The 21,568-nt window shown below is 38.3% G+C and overlaps 1 protein-coding gene across 1 annotated transcript in view; it reads right to left on the minus strand.

The window, feature by feature from the left end:
* Nucleotides 1-21,568, minus strand: part of PTH2R (parathyroid hormone 2 receptor) — an 85,288-nt gene that overhangs the window by 58,997 nt on the left and 4,723 nt on the right. The window lies entirely within an intron of this gene.

The raw sequence follows: 21,568 nt of genomic DNA on the forward strand, positions 1-21,568 counted from the left end.
CTGATGCTGGAGCTAGAAATCTGCAGGCCAGGCCAGGCAAACAAAAAGAGAAGATGAGTGTAAAGAGATGGAGAGTGGGAACATCCTGGAACCATGAGCATGAGCTAGAAACCATGCAGACACACTGGAATGCATGTGAATTCTCAGGGCCTCCAGCCTTCATGTTACAGGTGTCCCACAGAAGCCGGCATTCTTTATCATGGACCTAAACACACTTAGCCCAGGAATCAGAGAGGTCAAAGAAGGACCCAGGAAAAGATGAAGCTGCTGCAGGATTGGCTGCTATCCCTCCGCAATGAGATGAGCCAATAGAGAAGCAACAATGTATGTGAGACACAAAAGTACCAGCCTTGACCATCTGAGTGTAAAAAACAAAATGGCTGCTGCCTCACTTTTGCTCTCCAGCACTCATGAAAATATGTCTTGTGTGTCACCCTAACCAGAAACATAAAGGGAATGGGGATTCTGGGAAATGCAGTTTAATACAGCTAAGCTGCACATTAAAAAGCCATGAAAATCTGTCAGCTTGGCAGCCACACACATCCTCTTTAAACAACAACTGATTTCCAGAAAACTCAACAACAAAGTCATGCTCCATCTAACATGATCCAATTCATTTGGTACCAAGAATGATTCCAAAAGAACAGAATATAGGAACAAAAAAATCTGTGTTTGTCATCTCTAGCCATATAACAAATTGACCCAAAACTCTGTGGCTTACAACAAACATTAACTATCTCACAGCTTGGGCAAAGCTTAGCTAGGTGGTTCTGGACTCAGTCTCTTATGACGTTTCAGCCAAGACTTCAGCTACAGATGTGGTCACCTAGACTTGATTGGGACTAGAGGATCCACTTCCAAGGTGGTCTACTCACACAGCTATAAGCTGAGGGCTTACATTCCACAATGGCTGACGAGAGGAAGCATTAGTTTTTCACCCTACAATTCTCTATGGGTGCTTAAATGTCTTTACAACATGACAATTGACTCCCAACAGATGAGTGAATCCAGAGAGAGAGCAAGGAGAAAGCCACCGTGCCTTTTATGATCTACTCTCAGATGACACTCATGGTCATTCCCATCATATTCCATGAGCAAGCCACCAAGTCTCATTCAGGGGGAGAGGAATTAATCTGTACCTTTTAAAGGGAGGCATCAAAAAATTGATAAATATATCTTTACCACAATTTTCTGCAGGTGGTCATCTATTTTCCAGAAAGAAAATACTGAGTATTGTGGGGTTTGTAGATTTATTAACAATAATAGGGTCCAGAACTTTGCATTTCTGTTTTCTTGTAGCGCCTTAGAGATTCTTTTTATTTATTTATTTATTTAAATTCAAGTTAACATGCAGTGTTTAATTAATTAAATTTAATTAACATGCAGTGTAGTATTGGCTTCCTGAGTAGAACCCGGAAGTGATTCATCACTCACATATGACACCCAGTGCTCATCCCAACAAGTGGCCTCCTTAATGCCCGTCGCCCATTTAGCCCATCTCCCCACCTACCTCCCATCCAGCAACTCTCAGTTTGTTCTCTGTCTTTAAGAGTCTTGTATGGTTTGCCTCCCTCTCTGTTTTTATCTTATTTTTCCTTCCCTTCCCCATGTTCATCTGTTTTGTTTCTCAAATTCCACATATAAGTAAAATCATATGATGTTTGTCTTTGTCTGACTTAGTTCGCTTAGCATAATACTCTAATTCCATTCACATCATTGCCAATGGCAAGATTTCATTCTTTTTGATCTCCAAGTAGTGTTCTGTTGTGTATATATAGAGAGAGATATAGATATAGATATAGATATATATACCACATCTCCTTTATCCATTCATCTGAAGTCAAATGAGATGAAAAACCTATCAATTTACATAAGTGACAAATTCCCAATAATACAATCGTTTGCAAACACCAAATCCTTAATTTTTGGTTGTAAATACCTGTTCTCTAGAATCAGTCCTTGAGGAAATAAGGAAAACAAACTGTTTTATGTTTTGCAATATGACATCATGGACTGAACATTAGAAATAGAAAGATGTTTGCATTATTAGGCATAAAAATACTTAGATATTACTGATAATTATGATTTTAAATAACATGTACAATGATAGATTGGAAGGTTAACTTGAAATGGAGGCTACAGAAAAATATCATAAGAATTAGTGTCAGCATCAAAACAAAGTCTTATTTCTGAAAACTATAAGTTTATTATTTCCTAACATATTTACAATACAAAGAGTTGCTCAGTGGATAGTCTGGTATATAGTTTCGGAGATTTCTGGATAATATTCATAATTCAATTCTCACATTTATTTTAATGATATTTTATGAAATGAGAGAATAAACAAAAATTAATTTTTTGGATTAGAATACACACCATAATTTAGTTATCAAGCAAACACAATGGAGATCTTGAGTTAAAAGTAGCTACACTAAAAATGAGCCATAAAAATCTCACTTATCCAAAAGGGAGAATGAAATGGAAGCCAATGAGTCATCTAAGTGAGCCTGGTAGGAAAATTAACTTCTTCCCATTCATTCCCCAGAAACAGCCAGACACCATTCACATTTTGGTTTGCTTTATTTTCTGGCTGGGTTGTTTGGTTTTTTCCAATTCAATCATTATTTTCTTTTACTTCAATCCTAGAAAACACTGGGTAAGCTGTGACCAACATTCAGGACTACAAATTTGATTCAGAGAAATTTGACTTCAGTTATCAAACATGAACATTGCAAATTACCCCTTATACATTTTTACTTGAGCAAATACATTTTTTGTTTCTTTTGTGTAGATTTAGCCTTTTTATTGGGATAATCTTTTCAGGAACATAAGCATCATACAAACTATAGCTTCTACAGATGTTTTGCTCTACACATGTGGCCAATTTTACCAGGAGTAAATTTGATTTGAATGTGCTAATTCATGATATTTTAAATTGCCCTTTAGACATTCCAACTGAGGATAAGGAAATGTTTAACATCTTTTATAATGCTTTCTCTTCCTCCTTAGTTACCGATACAAGTGTTCTTCACCATAGAGAAACTGTGAAAACATAGCGTACTTAAAACAGAAGAGAAGTTTTCATGTTCAATGTCTATTACTCCAAAAGCAATAATTGGATCCAAAACAAAATGGCACATTTAGTAAAAACAAGATGCTAGTAATTTTTCCTGGGCAAGTGATCATTTACAATTTAAAACAAAACGTTGTATTTTACTGAAAGTATTTAAAGTTGTTACAGACACTGATTGGTTGAAGTTAGAATATGCAAATCTTCAAAATTTCCATATTCACATTTATTCCATCTTTAAGTAAACATGAATCCATAAATCAGATGTTTTTGAAAAGAAGCATTCTGGAACTTCCACTTCTGGCATATTGGAGTAGATATACTTTTCCCTATTTCTTTCAGTGAGTATAATTAAAACCCCTGGACATTATATATAAAATGAACATAAGATAATTCTGAAATGTGAAGAGCAGAAAGCAGACAAGCTAGGGACCTAAGATCCCAAAGCACAACACAGTGGCGAATTCTCAAGGTTTTCATTTTGCCTCATGTATTTGGGACTTGGAGGTGAGAAGCTGGTGACACTGACAAACCCTCCTCCCCCCCCAAAAAAAAGCCTCCAGAAAACCATGCTCTCTGTAGCAAAGAAGGAAAGGGGGAGTTGACTAGACAGAAAACTCTTCACAATAATAAACAGCCCAACCTAAGCCAAACACCACAGGAAAGAACCTGCAGTTCTATCCCAACTGACACCTCAGAGGCCAAGTGGAGCACCTAGCCTTCCACGCTTGGCAGGAGGTGACCCAACACTCTCTCCATAGTAGTCTCAGAGCAAAGTCGACAGCCAGGACATTTCACCCACACTACTCTGTAACAAGCCCCCTTGCTCCTCTGGTGTCACTGGGGAGCCTGGACTTTCACCCCTTGCTGGCAGTAACAAGGTATCCCTCCATCCCCCCTCTGGGGTGCTTTGAGGAAAGACGGAGTAGCGAGTGCAAGTAAGTCAGCCTGCAATGAGGCCACCCCATTGTGGTATCAGTGGAGACCACGTGGGGCATCCACTCACATCCCCACCCATCAGTAACAAGGAGCTCCCCACCTTGGGTGCCAACAGCAGCTGGCTGGGAACTTGAACTTCTAGTGACACCCTCATTTCCCCAACTGTTTTAGTACCAGATAAAGTAGACTTCAGAGCAAACAAACTTACCAGAGACCCAGAGGGACATTGTATGAGGACAAAAGTGTTATTGCACAAAGAAAACACAGCTATCTTAACAGTGCATGCATCAAAAAAAAAAAAAAAAAAATATGTGAAGCAAAAATTGATAGAACTGAAAGAGGAAATAAACAAATCCACAATTATCATTGAAGACTTCAATACTCCCTTCTCTATTGATAGAACTAGAGTAAAGCAACAACGAGATAAAAGAACTCAACAACCTTATCAACCAAGAGGATCTAGTAGACATTTATAGAACACTTCACTGACAAGGCAGAATACACATTCTTTCCAAGTGTTCACAGAATATATATCAAGGCAGACCACATCCCCAGCCATTAAACAAATCTCAACAAGTTTAGAAGAGCTGAAATAATACAGACTATGTACTCAGGCCACAATGGGATCAAACAAGAAATCAAAAACAGAAAGTAACAGGAAAATCTCCAAATGCTTGGAAACTAAACAACACACTTCTAAATAATCCATGGGTCAAAAAAGGAAGGCTTGGGGAAAATCAAAACAATACATGGAACCAAATGAAAATACAAAATATCCAAATGCATAAGGCATAGCTAAAGCAACACTGAGAGAAATTTACAGCACAAAATATCTACACTGCAAAAGAAGAAAAGTCTCACATCAATAACACAATGCTCCCCCTCAAGAACCTGGAAAAAGAAGGGCAAGTTAGCAACACAACAAGTAGAAAGACAAGAAAGATAAAAACAGAAATCAATAAAATTAAAAAACACACAGTAGAGACATTGTCATGTCTCATTAATGTCAATGAAACAAAGAGCTAAGTCTTTGAAAAGATGATAAAATTGACAAACTTCTAACAAGTTGACAAAGGAAAGAGAGAGAGAGGACACAAAGTAAATTACCGAAATGGAGAAAGGATTAGTGCTTGCACAGGAGCTAGGAGAAGGAGATGTGAGAGAGGCCACAGAATGGCAACAAAGGGGATTCTTTTCGAGATGGAATACATCTGTATGTTGACTGGATCAATGTCAATATGCTGGCTGTGATGTTCTACTATCGTTTTGTAAGATGTTACCACTGGGAGAAATTGAGTAGAGGGTACAGGGTTCCCTCTGTATTATTTCTTATAACTGCATATGAATCTACAATTATCTCAATAAACTAATATTTTAAAAAAGAATCAAGCTAACTTGAAAAAACACAATATAATATTTTAAAATATTGCCTCATTCTGGTAAATGAAGATTTGCCACAAGGTGGTTGTAAAAAACAAAGGTAAAGAAGACATGTTAAAATATGACAAATTTATAATTTTGCAAAAATATCTCCTTTATAAAATGAAGTTTCCTTAATGTATTTAATGCCTTCTTAGGAAGCTACCGTAATATTCATAAACCAAATTTGACTCTAATTCGGAAAGGACTAAAAGAATGTTTAAAGCGAATGAATTGTTTTAGACATTCTCCTTTCCATAGTCCAAAAGAAAGGTGACCTGGTCTATAATAAAAAAATTTGTTTGGAATTCAGGATCTGTCATATAGTGTAGTATTGATGGGCCAAAAAATAAATCAGTTATATTAACTTTCTCCTCCATGTTTTCACACAGGCCTCAAAAGAGTTCATATAGAATTATTAATATTTTATTTTACTTTCTTAAACACTGATTTCACTCTCAAGAGTGTGTTTCCTTTGAGAGTAGGCAAAGGTTTTATATTGTGAAGTGAGTTGGAGAATGAAACATGTTTCTTAATTATTTAGAATTTATTGTCTGTAATATTGGGTTCAAACAGAGAAAAGGAATCTGTTATAATAAAATGATAGCTTTAGGGAAATTATTACTGAACCATCCACCTTTAATTAAAACACCAACTATGAAAGTGTTTCCCCATTTGTCCTTTTTTAATTCAAAGTAAAACAGGTTATATGGATAAAATACACAGCATAAACACCCCCCCCCACACACACAGAGCACAGCACAAGGGTCCATACTTCTTAAGATTTTTGTTTGTTTATTTATTTAGAGAGACAGAATGTGAGAGTGAGCATAAGCAGGGGAGGGGCAGAGAGAGAGAGAAAAAGAGAGAGACTCTCAAGCCGTCTCCACACTGTCAGCACAAAGTCCAACGCGGAGCTGGATCTCACACCATGAGATCATGACCTGAGCCAAGAAGTGTCAGAGGCTTTATCAACTGAGCCACCCAGGAGCCCTTCAAGACTTTTAATCCTTTCACAAACTGACCTCTAACTCAGAACTAAATCTATAGTCTAGTCCATCTTGCATTTTAGGCAACCATAAGACGTCCCATGACTCTGTTCCTGCAGGAAGCAAACCAAAAACAGTTTAAGAATATAATGTATCCAGGGACACCTGGGTGCTCCGTCAGTTGAGTGTCTGACTTGATCTTGGCTCAGGTCACGATCTCACAGTTCATGGGATAGAGTGCCACACGGGGCTCTGCACTGACAGCAAGGAGCCTGCTTGGGATTCTCTCTCTCTCTCTCTCTCTCTCTCTGCCCCTCCCCCACTTATTCAAAATAAAGAAATAAACATTAAAAAAGAATATAATGTATCTCTCTGTGATGTGGCTCAGAATCAGTTAAGATGGCAGAACCAGGAGTGTGATCACATAGAACTGTCGTTTTTCACACCTGCTCATTCATCCTTTCTCTTTCATTTTAAGCCACACAAACTTATTAGATATTTGTAGAGCCGAATTACTACTTAGAAGCAAAGTTAATTTTTTAAGCCATCTACTGATTATAGAGATAAAGAACGGATCAGCGGTTGTTAGGTATTGGGGGGGGGGCAAGGGAGGAGAAGGTAGAGGTTGTGCCTAAAGAAGGGTAGCAAGAGGGATTCGTTCCTGTGTTGAAACTGTTCTGTATTTTAACTACAGTGGTAAGTCTCCTGTATCTGCGTAATTACGTGTGATAAAACTGTATAACATTTCCTCCCACCCAACACACACATACCCAAATGAATACATATAAAACCAGTGACATCTAAATTAAGGAGGCAGATTCCACAAATATCAAATACCTGCTTGGGTTATTATACTATATAAAAGTTATGAAAGATGTCACCACTGGGAGAAACTGAGTGAAAGATACAGAGTATCCTTGTATTATTTGTTACACTGCATATGAATCTCCAGTGTTCTCAAAATAGCTTTTTAATTTGTATAATAAAGATTTTTTAGTGAATTGTATTTAGTTTATTAATGATTATAACCATGACAGAGAAAGACCAATTAAATTTTAAATTAAACACAACATAATCTATTAATTTGAGCTAAATTAAGTTCAAATATATTTAGACTATCTGGCAAAGAATGTGAGTGCAAAAGAAACCATGCATTAGGTAGCTCCCATAACTTATAGGTCTCTATAAATATGAAAGATGCCCTAGATTCTCAAAGGAAACCAATTAGTACGGAGAATTTTTAAATTCCCACCCATTACCAGATCTCCCAAGAGACTAATGGTCAATTATTACTCATCAACTAACTTAAAATAACTCCCTTGACAATTAAATGAAGGAACTGGGTGTCTCTTCCTCAAAAATAATTTACTTATTTTACAAAAAGTTACCATCAAAACACAAACACAAAGTTAGCGAAGGTAAGAACTAGGCACATAGGATCAGGCAGGTTTGTGCAACGTTCCATCCTCAAGTCAAAAGCTCCATTTTCAAATCTCAGCAAAGGTGGCTCAAGATTTTTAGTTATTTAAAAACCTAACTAGCTAGCACATCTAAAATGGCTTTCAAAACCATTCCACACTAAGAATTTGAGAAGTTTTCTACGAACATAGAAAAGCCGAACATTTGCTTTGAATGAGGTCTCTGCAATTATGGGGAAACACATTGAAATCATATATTTGAAATCAACACAGGCATACTTCACTTTATTGCACTTCTCAGACAGATACTTTTTTTTTTTTTTTTTTTTTTACAAATTAAACGTTTGTGGTGACCCTGCATCAAGTGAGCCTTCTGGCACCATTTTTCCAACAGCATTTGCTCACTTCATGTCTGTTACATTTTGGTAATTTTTACAATATTTCAAACTCTTTCATTTATTATTATATTTAGTTATGGTGATCCGTGATCAGTGATTATGACTCACTGAAAACTCAGATGATGGTCAGCATTTTTTTAGTAGTAAAGTATTTTTAATTAAGATATGTACATTGTTTTTTTTTCAGACATAATGCTATTACACTTTTCATAGACTACAAAATAGTGTAAATATAACTTTTATATTCACTGGGAAACCCAATAATTCATTTGACTCACTGTATTGCAATATCACTTTACTGCAGTGGTTTGGAACCAAACCCACAATATCTCCAAGGTAAGTCTATATATCTTAAGTGTTTCACGAAAGAAAGAGAGAGAGAGAGAGAGAGAGAACGAACGCAGGAAAGACAAAGAAAGAAAGAAAGAGAGAGAGAGAGAGAGAGAGAGAGAGAGAGAGAGAGAAAGAAAGAAAGAAAGAAAGAAAGAAAGAAAGAAAGAAAGAAAAGAAAAGAAAAGAAAAGAAAGAGAGAAAGAAAGAGAAGAGAGAGAGATGATGGATGTGTCATAATCATTTCACAAGGTATACATATATGAAATCATGTTGTACATCTTTAAAAGAATCACATTGTACAACCTAAAAATACATATAATACAAAATAAAAAAGCTACCCTGACCCAAAAAAACAGTGTTGCCCTATTTGGGGGATATAACAAATCATCAAGAAGATGATTGTTTCCTTCAAGCAGTTGGCAACAAGAATTTGAGACACAGAAAATCAGGCTGCAGGCCAAACTGCATTGGCCAACATTCCATCCATTTGCATCTATAGTGTCACCACCCGAGGCAACACATCTGTCATGCAGCCTCGCTGTGGATTCCGGGGAGGGAGTAGCAGCTGGGGAAAGTAACATGGTTGATATCCAGCGAGAATGAGAAAGCTACTCTTGAGCAAAAGCAATGAGGTAAAATCACTATCAATAATAAGGCCCACAAACTATAAGGTAAGTTTCACATAGTAGAAACTATGCACTCATTAGCTACAACAATCATCTGTGTATATTAAGAGAATAAAGGAAAATTACTATGAGAGCTTGTAAATGACCCCTCAAAAAAAAAGGGGGGGGGGATGAATGTTGCAACTTTGGTTTCCCTGATTTCTGATATAAGGATGTGACCACCTATCACATAATAGCTAGCTTTATGGATGAAAGAGAGGAGGTGAGGTATGACTGTTCTTAGTTGAATGAGTAATGAGGAAGAGGAGGAGGAGAAGGAAAAGGTAACATGTAATGAGGAATTTAGTCAGTAGATCCGGGAGTAATAAAGGGTTTCTAAATCAGGAAGAAGTGAGAATCCACATGGTCTTACTGCAGGTAAAGTAAAACTTAACCCAGTGGGGTAGAGGGAAGCAGGGAGAGTGGGAGAGAGCTATTTTTGACAAGACTGTGTGAGATCAGTATAGTTTGGGACACAAACATTTGGACAGATAAACGGAGAGACGGACAGAGGGCCCAAGAAGGCAGAGTAGCATGGAAGTTCTCAGCTTCTCTCACCCCTGAAATGCAACTAGATCAGCACCAAACCATTTCTGCACATCTAGGAAACTGATCTGAGGATTAACACAATAATCTGCATAACCTGAGCCACAGAACTTGGCAGGTACGCAGTGTGTACAGGTGGACTGGGGAGAGAGAGAAGCCACAGAGGGTAGGGAGCTGTTTTTGTGGAGAGAAGACAGTGAAAGGGGGAAGAGTGTGGGAAAAGCACTCCCCCCAAAAGAGTGGAAAGAGAAAGAGAAAGAGTGGAAATACTCACAAGGGACTGAGCAGGAAATCTGTTCCCCAAAGCCACTGACAGGGAGAAAGGACAGGGTTTCAATACCATTAGGACTCTATAAACAGGGGAGCACAGAGTCAGAAATTCAGGAGCTCAATACCTGGTGGTGCTCTGGTGGGGAGGAAGGGCAAATCCCCAGGAACAGGGAGCAAGGTCTGAGGGCCACACAGGAAGAAGTGGTTCCGCTGCTTGGAGGGCATTTGGTAGAAGCCATATGGCCTCCCCACAGGCAAAGGCCCCAGTAGACCCAGAACAGCCATGTCTGCTGGTATTGGAACAAAGTGGGTGAAATCTGGCACCTGCTGTGAGTCACATGTCCGCAGAAACTGTCTGTGGGGCAAGCCAGCACCCAGCCATTGCTCAGAGGGTCGGAGCCAGTCCAAGCAGCAGGGTTCTCTGAAGTGACGGGTTTTGAAACACAGCCCCATCTGAGATAAAATTTGGGAGAGAGGTGCCACCTGGCAGGCTGACGGCTTGGATACAGACGGTGTAGAAGCAGGGAGTAGACGGAAGCTTTAAAAAAGGAGGGGTATTTGACTGCAGGTCAGTGAGAGCACAGAGTTCCTGTGCCAGAGACTAGGAAGCTGGGGGAAGCCATTTTCACCGCTCCCACGTGACAGGCACATGCAACTCACCAATCCACCCAGGTAGGCTAAGCAGCGCCACCTACTGGAGAACAGAGCCGTTACATCAAACCCCGCCCAACTGAGCCCTCCCAGCACATGCCCTAGAGGGACATCACAAGCCTCTCCGCCTGCTTAGTATCCGGACTATAAGGTGATTCATAACTTGAGTTCTAGGGGAACCGGATGTAACTTCATTCAGGTTCCATTCTGTTTGCTGGTCCATCTATTTGTTTGGGTTTTTTTCTCCTCTCTTTTCTTTTCCTTGGATACAGAAAGAAAAAAAATTGTATTGTTAATTTCCTTTTTTAAAAATAATTTTTGGGGGGCACCTGGGTGGCTCAGTTGGTTGAGTGTCCAATCATGTCAGGACATGATTTCTGGTTCATGACTTCAAGCCCCACATTGGGCTCTGTGCAGACAGTGTAGAGCATAGAGCCTGCTTCGGATTCTATGTCTCCCACTCTATCTGCCCCACCCCAACTTGCACTCTGCCTCTTTCTCTCTCAAAATAAATAAACATTAAAAAAAATAATAATTTTTAAAATTCTTGGGGCGCCTGGGTGGCTTAGTCGGTTGAGCATCCGACTTTCGCTTAGGTCATGATCTCGCGGTTGGTGGGTTCGAGCCCCGCGTCGGGCTCTGTGCTGACTGCCAGCTCAGAGCCTGGAGCCTATTTCAGAGTCTGTGTCTCCCTCTCTCTCTGACCCTGCCCTGCTCATGCTGTCTCTCTCTCTCTCCTAGAAATAAATAAAAAAATATTAAAACAAACAAAAAATAATAATAATTTTTAAAATTCTTTTTACTATGGTTTTTATTTTTTGTAATTTTTTTATTCTATATCACAGTCTTCATTTCATTTTATTCTATTCTACCTTATACTTTTTTTTTAACTTTTAACCTTTTTCTTATTTTTTTCTTTTCTTTCCCTTTTTTCTCTATTCTATCAAGTTCCTTTTAACAAGCAGACCAAAACACATCAAGGATCTTGCTTCCTTTATTTGACTTTTTTTGTGTGTTGTTATTAATTTTTTAATTTTAATTTTTTATTTTATTAATTCTTTTTCTTCTCCAAAATGACAAAACAAAGGAATTCACCCCAAAAGAAAGAACAGGAAGAAATGGTAGCCAAAGGCTTAATCAACACAGATATAAGCAAGATGTTTGAACAAGAATTTAGAACCATGATAATAAGAATACTAGCTGGAGTGGAAAAAAAAGCATAGACTCCCTTTCTGCAGAGATAAAAGAAGTCAAATCTAGTCAGGACTAAATTAAAAATGCCATAACCGAGATGCAATTTCAAACGGATGCCACGGCATCAAAGACAAAGCAGAGCAGTGGATCAGTGATATAGAAGACAAATTTATGGAGAATAAGGAAGCAGGAAAAATAAGAGGGGAAACTAATGCAAAAGAGCATGATACAAGAATTAGAGAACTCAGTGACTTATTAAAAAGGCATAATGTCTGGGGCGCCTGGGTGGCTTAGTCAGTTAAGCATCCGACTTTCGCTTAGGTCATGATCTCAGGGTTCGTGGGTTCGAGCCCCGCGTCGGGCTCTGTGCTGACTGCCAGCTCAGAGCCTGGAGCCTGTTTCAGTCTGTGACTCCCTCTCTCTCTGACCCTCCCCTGCTCACGCTGTCTCTCTCTCTCTCCTAGAAATAAATAAAAATATTTAAAAAAAAAAAAGGCATAATATCTGAATCATAGGAGTCCTAGAAGATAAAGAGAGAGAAAAGGAGGTAGAAAGTTTATGTGAGCAAATCATAGTGGAAAACTCCTAATTGAAAGAAACAGACAACAAAATCCAGAAAGCACAGAGAACTCCCACTAGATTCAGCAAAAACTGACCATCAACAAGGCATATCACAGTCAAATTTACAAAATACACAGACAATAAAAGAATTATGAAAGCAGCAAGGGAAAAAAAAGTCTTAACCTATAAGGGAAGACAGATCAGGTTCTCAGCAGACCTATCCACAGCAACGAGGCAGGCCAGAAAGGAATGGCAGGATATATTCAATGTGATGAATCAGAAAAATATGTAGCCAAGAATTCTTTATCAAGCAAGGCTGTCATTCAAAATAGAAGGAGAGATAATGAGTTTCCCAAACAGAAACTAAATAAGCTCATGACCATTATACCAGCCCTGCAAGAAATTTTAAAGGGGGGCTCTCTGAGGGGAGAAAAGGCGATACAAAACAAAAAAGACCAAAAACAAACAAAGACTAGAACATCGCTAGAAACACCAACTCTACAGAAAACAAAATGGCAATAAATTTATAGCTTTCAGTACTCACTTTAAATGTCAATGGACTAAACACTCCAATCAAAAGTCACAGTGTATCTTATCATAGATAAGAAAACAAGATCCATCTATATGCTGTTTACAAGAGACCCATTTTAGACCTAAAGGCACCTTCAGATTGTAATTAAAGGGATGGAGAACCATCTATCATGCTAAGGGTCACCAAAAGAAAGCTGGAGTAGCCAAACTTACATCAGACAAACTAGTAATTAAAATAAAGACTGTAACAAGAGATGAAGAAGGGAATTATATCATAATTAAGGGGTCCATCCATCAAGATCTAACAATTATAAACATTTATACCCACAAAGTGGAACTTCTAAATATATAAATCAAATAATCACAAATATAAAGAAATTCATGGACAATAATACCATAATAGTAGGGGACTTCAACATCCTACATATAGCAATGGACAGATCATCTAAGCAGATCAACAAGGAAACAATGGCTTGGAATGACACACTGGGCCAGATGGACTTAAGAGATATAGTAAGAATATTTCATCCTAAAGCAGCAGAACATATTCTTCTTGAGTGCATATAGAACATTCTCCAGAATAGACACAAATCAACCCTCAACAAGTACAAAAAGACTGAGATCATACCATGCATATTTTCAGAACACAACTTCACGAAACTTGAAATCAACCACAAGAAAAAAAATTAGAAAGACCACGATTACTTGGAGATTAAAGAGGAATGCCAGGGTGGCTCAGTCGGTTGAGTGTCCAACTTCAGCTCAGGTCATGTCTCACGGTTCGTGGGTTTGAGCCCCATGTCGGGCTCTGTGCTGACAGCTCAGAGCCTGGAGCCTGCTTCAGATTCTGTGTCTTCCTCTCTCTCTGACCCTCCCCTGTTCACGCTGTCTTTCTCTATCTCTCTCTCTCTCAGAAATAAATTTTAAAAAAATTTTAAAAAGAGAAAGAATAAAGAACATCCTACTAAAGAATGAGTGGGTTAACCAAGAAGTTAGAGAGGAAATTAAAAAGTAACACGGAAGCTAGTGAAAATGATAACACCACACCCTAAAACCTCCGGGATGCAGCAAAGGCGGTCATAAGAGGGAGTATATAGCAAACCAGGCCTTCCTAAAGAAGAAAGGTCTCGGATACACAACCTAACCTTACGCCTTAAAGAGCTGGAAAAAAAATAGCAAATAAAGCACTAAGCAGAAGACAGGAAATAATAAAGATTAGAGAAGAAATCAATGATATCAAAATAAAAACAAAACAAAACAAACAGTAGAATAGATCAATGAAACCAGGAGTTGGTTCTTTGAAAGAATTAACAAAATTGTAAACCCCTAGCCAGATTAATCAAAAAGAAGATGGAAAGGACCCAAATAAATAAAATCGAGAAAGAGGAGAGATCACAACCAACACTGCAGAAATACAAACAAGAATAAAAGAATATTTTGGGCAACTATATGCCCATAAACTGGGCAATCTAGAAGAAATGGAAAAATTCCTAGAAACATGTAAGCTACCAAAACTGAAACAGGAAGAAATAGAAAATTGGAACAGATTCATAACCAGTAAAGAAATTGAATTAGTGATCAAAAATCTCCCAAAAAACAAGAATCCAGGGCTGGATGTCTTCCCAAGGGAATTCTACCAAATATTTAAAGAAGAGTTAACACCTATTCTTTTGAAGCTGTTCCAAAAAAAAAAACAAAAAACCAGAAATGGAAGGAAAACGTTCAAACTCATTCTATGAGGCCAGCATTACCTCGATTCCAAAACCAGACAAAGGCCCCACTTAAAAGAAGAACTGACCAATTTCCCAGATGAACATGGATTCAAAAATTCTCAATAAAATACCAACCAAGTGGATCCAACAATACATTAAAAGAATTATATTTTATATATAATTGAATTATATTCACCACTATCAAGTGGGATTTATTCCTGGGATGCAGGCTGGTTTGGTATTGGCAAATCAACCAATGTAATGCATCACATTAATAAAAGGAAGAATAAGAGTCACATGATCCTCTAAACAGATGCAGAGAAAGCCTTTGACAAAATACAGCATCCTTTCTAAATAAAAACCCTCAAGAAAGCAGGGATTGAAGGATCATACCTCAACATTTTAAAAGCCATATATGAAAGACCCACTGCTAATATCCTCAATGGGGAAAAACTGAGAGGATTCCCCCTATGGAACATGACAGGAATATCCACTCTCACCACTGTTATTCAACATAGTTTTGGAAGTCCTAGCCTCAGAAAACACAAAGGAATAAAAATCATCCAAATCAGCAAGGAGGAAGTCAAACATTTACTCTTCACAGACAACATGATACTCTATGTGGAAAACCTGAAAGCCTCCACCAAAAAAACCTGCTAGAACTGATCCAGGAATTCAGCAACGTTGCAGGATATAAAATGAATGCGCAGAAATCAGTTGCATTTCTATACATCAAAAATGAAGCAGCAGAAAGTAAAATCAAGGAATCAATCCCATTTAAAACTGAACCAAAAACTACAAAATACCTAGGGATAAACCTAATCAAAGAGGTGAAAAATCTATACACTGAAAGCTTAGAAAGCTTGTAAAAGAAATTGAAAAAGACACATAAAAATGAAAAAACATTCCATGCTCATGGAGTGGAAGAACAAATATTGTTAAAATGTTGATAGTACCCAAAGCAAAATACATTTTCAATGCAATTCCCATCAAAATAACACTAGCATTCTTTACAGAGCTAGAACAAACAATCCTAAAATTTTTACGGAACCAGAAAAGATATCGAATAGCCAAAGCAATCCTGAAAAAGAAAACCAAAGCTAGAGGCATCACAATCCCAGATGTCAAGCTGTATTACAAAGCTGTAATCATAAAGACAGTATGGTACTGGCACAAAAACAGACACACAGATCAGTGGAACAGAAAAGAAAACCCAGAAATGGACCCACAAACGTATGGCCAACTAATCTTTGACAAAGTGTGAAAGAATATCCAATGGAATAAAGACAGTCTATTCAGCAAATGGTGTTGGGAAAATTTGACAGTGACATGCAGAAGAATGAACCTGGGCCACTTTCTTACACCATACACAAAAATAAACTGAAAATAGATGAAAGACTTAAACATAAGGAAGGAAGCCATCAAAATCCTAGAGGAGAAAGCAGGCAAACACCTCCTTGACCTTGGCCACAGCAACTTCTTACTCAACATGTCTCTGGAGGCAAGGGAAACAAAAGCAACAATGAACTACTGGGACCTCATCAAGATAAAAATCTTCTGCAAAATAAAGAAAACAACAAATGTAAAATGGAATGGGAGAAGATCTTTGCTAATGACATATTGGATAAAGGGTTAATATCCAAAATCTATAAAGAATTTATCAAACTCAACACCCCAAAAAATAAAAAATCCAGTGAAGAACCCTGAGATCTCAACCCTATGATCAAGACCTGAGCCAAGATCCAGAGCTGGACACTCAACTGACTGAGCCACCCAGGCACCCCATGACTTACTTGTTTTAAAGCTGGCAGTCTGTTCTTTTGACAACCTTCACTCATTTTTCCCTGTTTGGAGGTTTTTGTTTGTTGGGTAAGGTATTTTTTTTTTAAACAGCTTTATTGAAATACAAAGAACTACATGTACTTAAAGGGTACAATTCAATGGGTTTGGACATACGCAAATATTTATCATACCATCACCAAAATCAGGGTAATAGATGTAGCCAACATCTTCCCAAGGGTCCTTGTGATTCTTGTTTGTTTTTTGTTTTTTGTGATAAGAAGAGTTACCATGAGTTCTACCCTCTTAAATTTTGAAGTGCACAATACCATCTTGCTGACTATAAGCACTACATTGTCCTGCAGATCTCTAGAACTTGGTCACCTAGCATAGATGAAACTTAAATAGAACAATGTTATTCAGTGGGTAAGGTATTCTTTGTTTTCTTGTATCTGTATAATTAAATTTTTTTAACATTTTATTTATTTCTGAGACAGAGAGACAGCATGAGCAGGGGAGGGTCAGAGAGGGAGGGAGACACAGAATCTGAAACAGGCTCCAGGCTCTGAGCTAGCTCAGCACTGAGCCCAACACGGGGCTCGAACCCACGAACTGTGAGATCATGACCTGAGCCGAAGTCGGCCGCGCAACTGACTGAGCCACCCAGGCACCCCTGTATCTGTATAATCAAAGCACAAACTCTCCCACAAAGTTAGTGAGGAATGAAATGGATGTTGGAAAGGCAATAATAATGCTCCTTGCCAGGGTGCCTGGGTGGTTCAGTCTGTTGAGCGTCCAACTGTGGCTCAGGCCATGATCTTGTGGTTTGTGAGTTCAAGCCTCACAATGGGCTTGCTGCTGTCAGCTTAGATCCTGTTTTGGATCCTCTGTCCCCCTCTTTCTGTCCCTCTCCCACTTGTACTTTCTCAAAAATAAACACTTTTAAAAAATGCTTCTTGAGGCACCTGGGTACCTCAGTCAGTTAAGCGTCCAACTTCAGCTCAGGTCATGATCTTGTAGTCCATGAGTTTGAGCCCCACATTGGGCTCTGTGCTGACAGCTCAGAGCCTGGGGCCTGCTTCGGATTCTGTGTCTCCCTCTTTCTCTGCCCCTCCCCCACTCATACTCTGTCTCTCAAAAAATGAATAAATGTTAAAAATAATTTTTTTTCAAGGGGCACCTGGTGGCTCAGTCAGTTAAGGGTCCAACTTCGGTTCAGGTCATGATCTCACAGCTTGTGAGTTCAAGCCCCACATCAGGCTCTGTGCTGACAACTCAGAGCCTGGATCCTGCTTCGTTTTCTACGTTCCTCTTTCGCTCTGCCCCTCACCAGCTCATACTCTGTCTCTCTCTCTCTCTCTCTCTCTTAAGAATAAATAAAACAAAACAAAACAAAAAATGCTGCTTGCCTTCCTCTTAAGTTTGTTGCGAGGATTAAAGAAAGTAATCCATATAGAGCACCTAGTTAAGGGACTTTATATGGTGAACACTGCATAAATATTAACTAGTATTACCAAGTCTATACGTTTTTTAAAGATTTTATTTTTTAAGTAATCTCTATACTCAACATGGGGCTCAAACTCACAACCCCAAGATCAAGAGTCACTCGCTCCACCAACTGAGCAAGCCAGGTTTCCCACCAACTTATCACCGTCTGCATATATTTGGCCACCTTAAACTTAATGAAACAAAAAAGAAAAAAAAAGTGCTAAACATGAGAACCTTTGACAGAGATCAGGCAGGCCTTTCCCATCTCTAGTTGAGGACCTTCCATCTACACCACACAAACACTGAAGTAAAGAATAGATACACGAGAGAGAAGAAGGTACAGCTGGTGCAGGCTGGGAGACACAAGGCACAGAGCTCCTCTTCTTGGCCTTCTGTCTCCTCCTGTAGAGTGGAAGCTCCTCGGAGAACAAGGCTATGTCTTAACCACTTTGAGAGCCTCCCCCATAAAAGTAATACCTAGTAGTCCACTGTAATTTTGCTAAATTTAAATGAGAAGACCTATGGAAAAAGAATTTTACTAGGAGGGTACCTCCTTATGTTCACAGAAAAGACGTCAGCCAGTTGTCTATTCATTCGACACTACTCATTGTGCTGGTTTTGCAGCGAGGATTGTTGAGTATATTTCTTCTGCAAGTATTTTCCAAGACCTTCCATGGACAGGACCCATTTACAGACACTGTGGCAGAAGATAGATATAAAAGAAACCCAAGCCATGGATCGGGCCCTCGGGTAGGTCAGAGCTACAGTGTGGCTCTTGGGCACTTGCTACACAATTAGCATGAGCGGTAAAAAATGTGATAGACCCACAAACAAAATGCCATTACTAATATATGACCGATCTGCTGAGAAACAGTAGTATATTGCATGTTGTGGATTGATTTTAAAAGGCATTTTTAAGACTGCAGGGAAGACTGTGTCTACCTATGGTTTCTTCTAGCTTTTAGATATCTCTAACTTCAATTCATCAACATGAAAATTGTGCTTATGCTCCGCTTACATGACTACCCAACAGCTTCCAAATGTCATGTCTTACCGATTTTATTCATCTAGGAAATAAGATCCCAAAATATATATGTTCAGAGAAGAAGTTCCACCTCGGGCTCATTATATGTATGAGTGCCTTTCTGAAGGTAGGTTCTCCTGTAGTGTGGGCAGAAGAATATGCAAGCTTAGACATACCTCATGCCCACAAAATTGGTTTAAATGCGTTGTTAAACATAATCTTTGCTCTCAGAAAGTATATTTTAAAAAAATAACTTTTTCTCATAGAAAACAGAACTAGCCTGATTATATAAGGAAAGTGACAAGTAGTATAAATTATTCTTATTTAAGAAATTGCAACCAGTTTACAATTTGATGTAAAGGAAAGGCAGAAGTTTACCTTAATGTCACATAGAAGTCCCTTCCAGTCGAGTCACATGAATATTTGGCCAAAGAGAATTGAGCAACACTTTTGTTTGTTTGCTAGGTTTTTAAATATGTTATCAATATGTATCTTATCTTTTTATTTTGTTTTAAAGTTTATTTATTTATTTTGAGAAAGAGAGAGTGTACCAGCATGGGAGGGGCAGAGAGAGAAGGAGAGAAAGAGAGAGAATCCCATGCAATCCCGCCCCAATGCAGGGTTCGAACCCATGAACCATAAGATCATAACCTGAGCCAAAGATGAGAGTTGAACACTTATCCAACTGAGCCACACAGGGGCCCCAATATGTATCTTATTATTGACAAGAGTATTTAACTTATTTGCTAACTCAAGCAGCAATATGTAATACCTCTTCTACCTATGATCATACACTTACCAATATTCAATGAGTGTCTACTAGGTACCATATACTGTGGAAAGTTACTAAGAATCAGTTCTTGCCCTCATGTAGCCCACTACCTGTGGCAGAACATCAAAACAGCCAAGGTGACATATTTTTTAAAGAAATAGCATATCATTTATGACTTTAAAACAAAAATCATGAACGATGTCATTCAGAACTTTCTGCATGAGCCTTACATTTAACAACTCAATAAAATTAGCACTGATGAACATGAACAAATATCGTACTTGATAAATCTTTAGAAGAAGTCCCATTGAAGTAATAATAATAAACAAGATAGGATGCCTATAATAAATACTACCATTCAGTATTACATTGGTGGTTCTAACTAATGCAATAAGACAAAAGATAAAAAGAAGTAACAGATATAGTTACTGAGGAAAATTGCCACTGCTCCAGAATAAACTTGGTAGGTATAAATCAAAAGCTAAAAATAATAGTTTCTCTATACCAGCAGTAGTTAATTAGAAAATACAGTCAAAATGATGATGATGATGATGATGACGACGACAATGATGGCAGTGAGAATGAGCAAACTCCGCAGCAGGTACTACATTAAATGCTTCTCCTGAGGTTTTCCTAGTGTGTAAGCCACACACCAACTCAATGAATTTGGCATTAGGTCATCCCCATTTTTCAAATGAAGAAACTGAGTTTTTGAGATGTTAAGTAATAGCTAGAGAGTAGGAAACATAGATTCCAAATTCAGTTCTGATACCTAAGTCCATAATCTTAACCATTTTATATACTTTTGTCCCCCTCCAGAAAGCTATGAGTTGCTTTCTTTGAGCCTCTATAAAATCCCATCATCCAATGGAATAACTGTCAGGCTCAACATTGAGCCTGCTTGTTTATCACTGATTAGGACAAGACAGCTCTAGAAACATTGAACTCTCTTAGGGACCAACAGCGCTTTTCTCTCCATCCCCATGAGTAGAAACATGCGGGTTCCATGACATCATTTGTACCCAGGGCAGTTACTTCTATCCCTTAGAATAGAGTGATTAATTTTTAAAATTAAAACTGAAGTGCTTAGAGACTTCAGTTCCAAGTGGGATCAAAGAGGACGAGTTTCCTTAAAATGAAAGAAATACAAATGATCTTATTCAAACAAGTACGCTACCCAAAAGCACCATGCTAATTGTCACAGGTGTTCCAAATTGTTTATTAGCCTTGGCGCCTGTGAGTTTACAATTGAGGGGTAATCTCACAAAAAGCCTACCTGCATACCCTCTTTTAAGTTATACTTTCATTGAGAATATCATTCACAAGTGTGGTTTCAGGCACCCCCTATAAAGTGCTGATGCTAAATTCAGAGCATTTCTTGACCTTTATAATCCAATGTCCAACCATCTACTAAATAGCTCAGGCATCTCACATTCAGCTTATCTAAAAATTTCACTCCATCACGTCTGTCCCAATCCACTCTTCCTTCACCTGAACGTACCTTCTAACTATCTCTTGAGTCCCTCCGCCTTCTTGCGTCTCCAATTCTACAAAGACACACCAGTGTTATTAGAATGGCTGTAACTTTCTTCTGATTAGTTGCTCTGTCTCCAGAATGATTTCTTCACAGGGGAAGACAGATATTAATCAAGTACTCAGATTAATAAGTACTCAGAAGATAATTTGTTAATAAATTAATAAATACGATGAATAAAATGTCCAATTGCTGTGAGAATTGGATTCTGAAGGAGAAACCATAAAGAATAGAATAAACAGTGTTGGAGGCAGAGAATAACCTTGAAAAAGTCA

This window comes from Hyaena hyaena, unplaced genomic scaffold (genome assembly GCF_003009895.1).
Source record: "Hyaena hyaena isolate Hyena2069 unplaced genomic scaffold, ASM300989v1 scaffold_180, whole genome shotgun sequence".
Taxonomy (NCBI): Eukaryota; Metazoa; Chordata; class Mammalia; order Carnivora; family Hyaenidae; genus Hyaena; species Hyaena hyaena.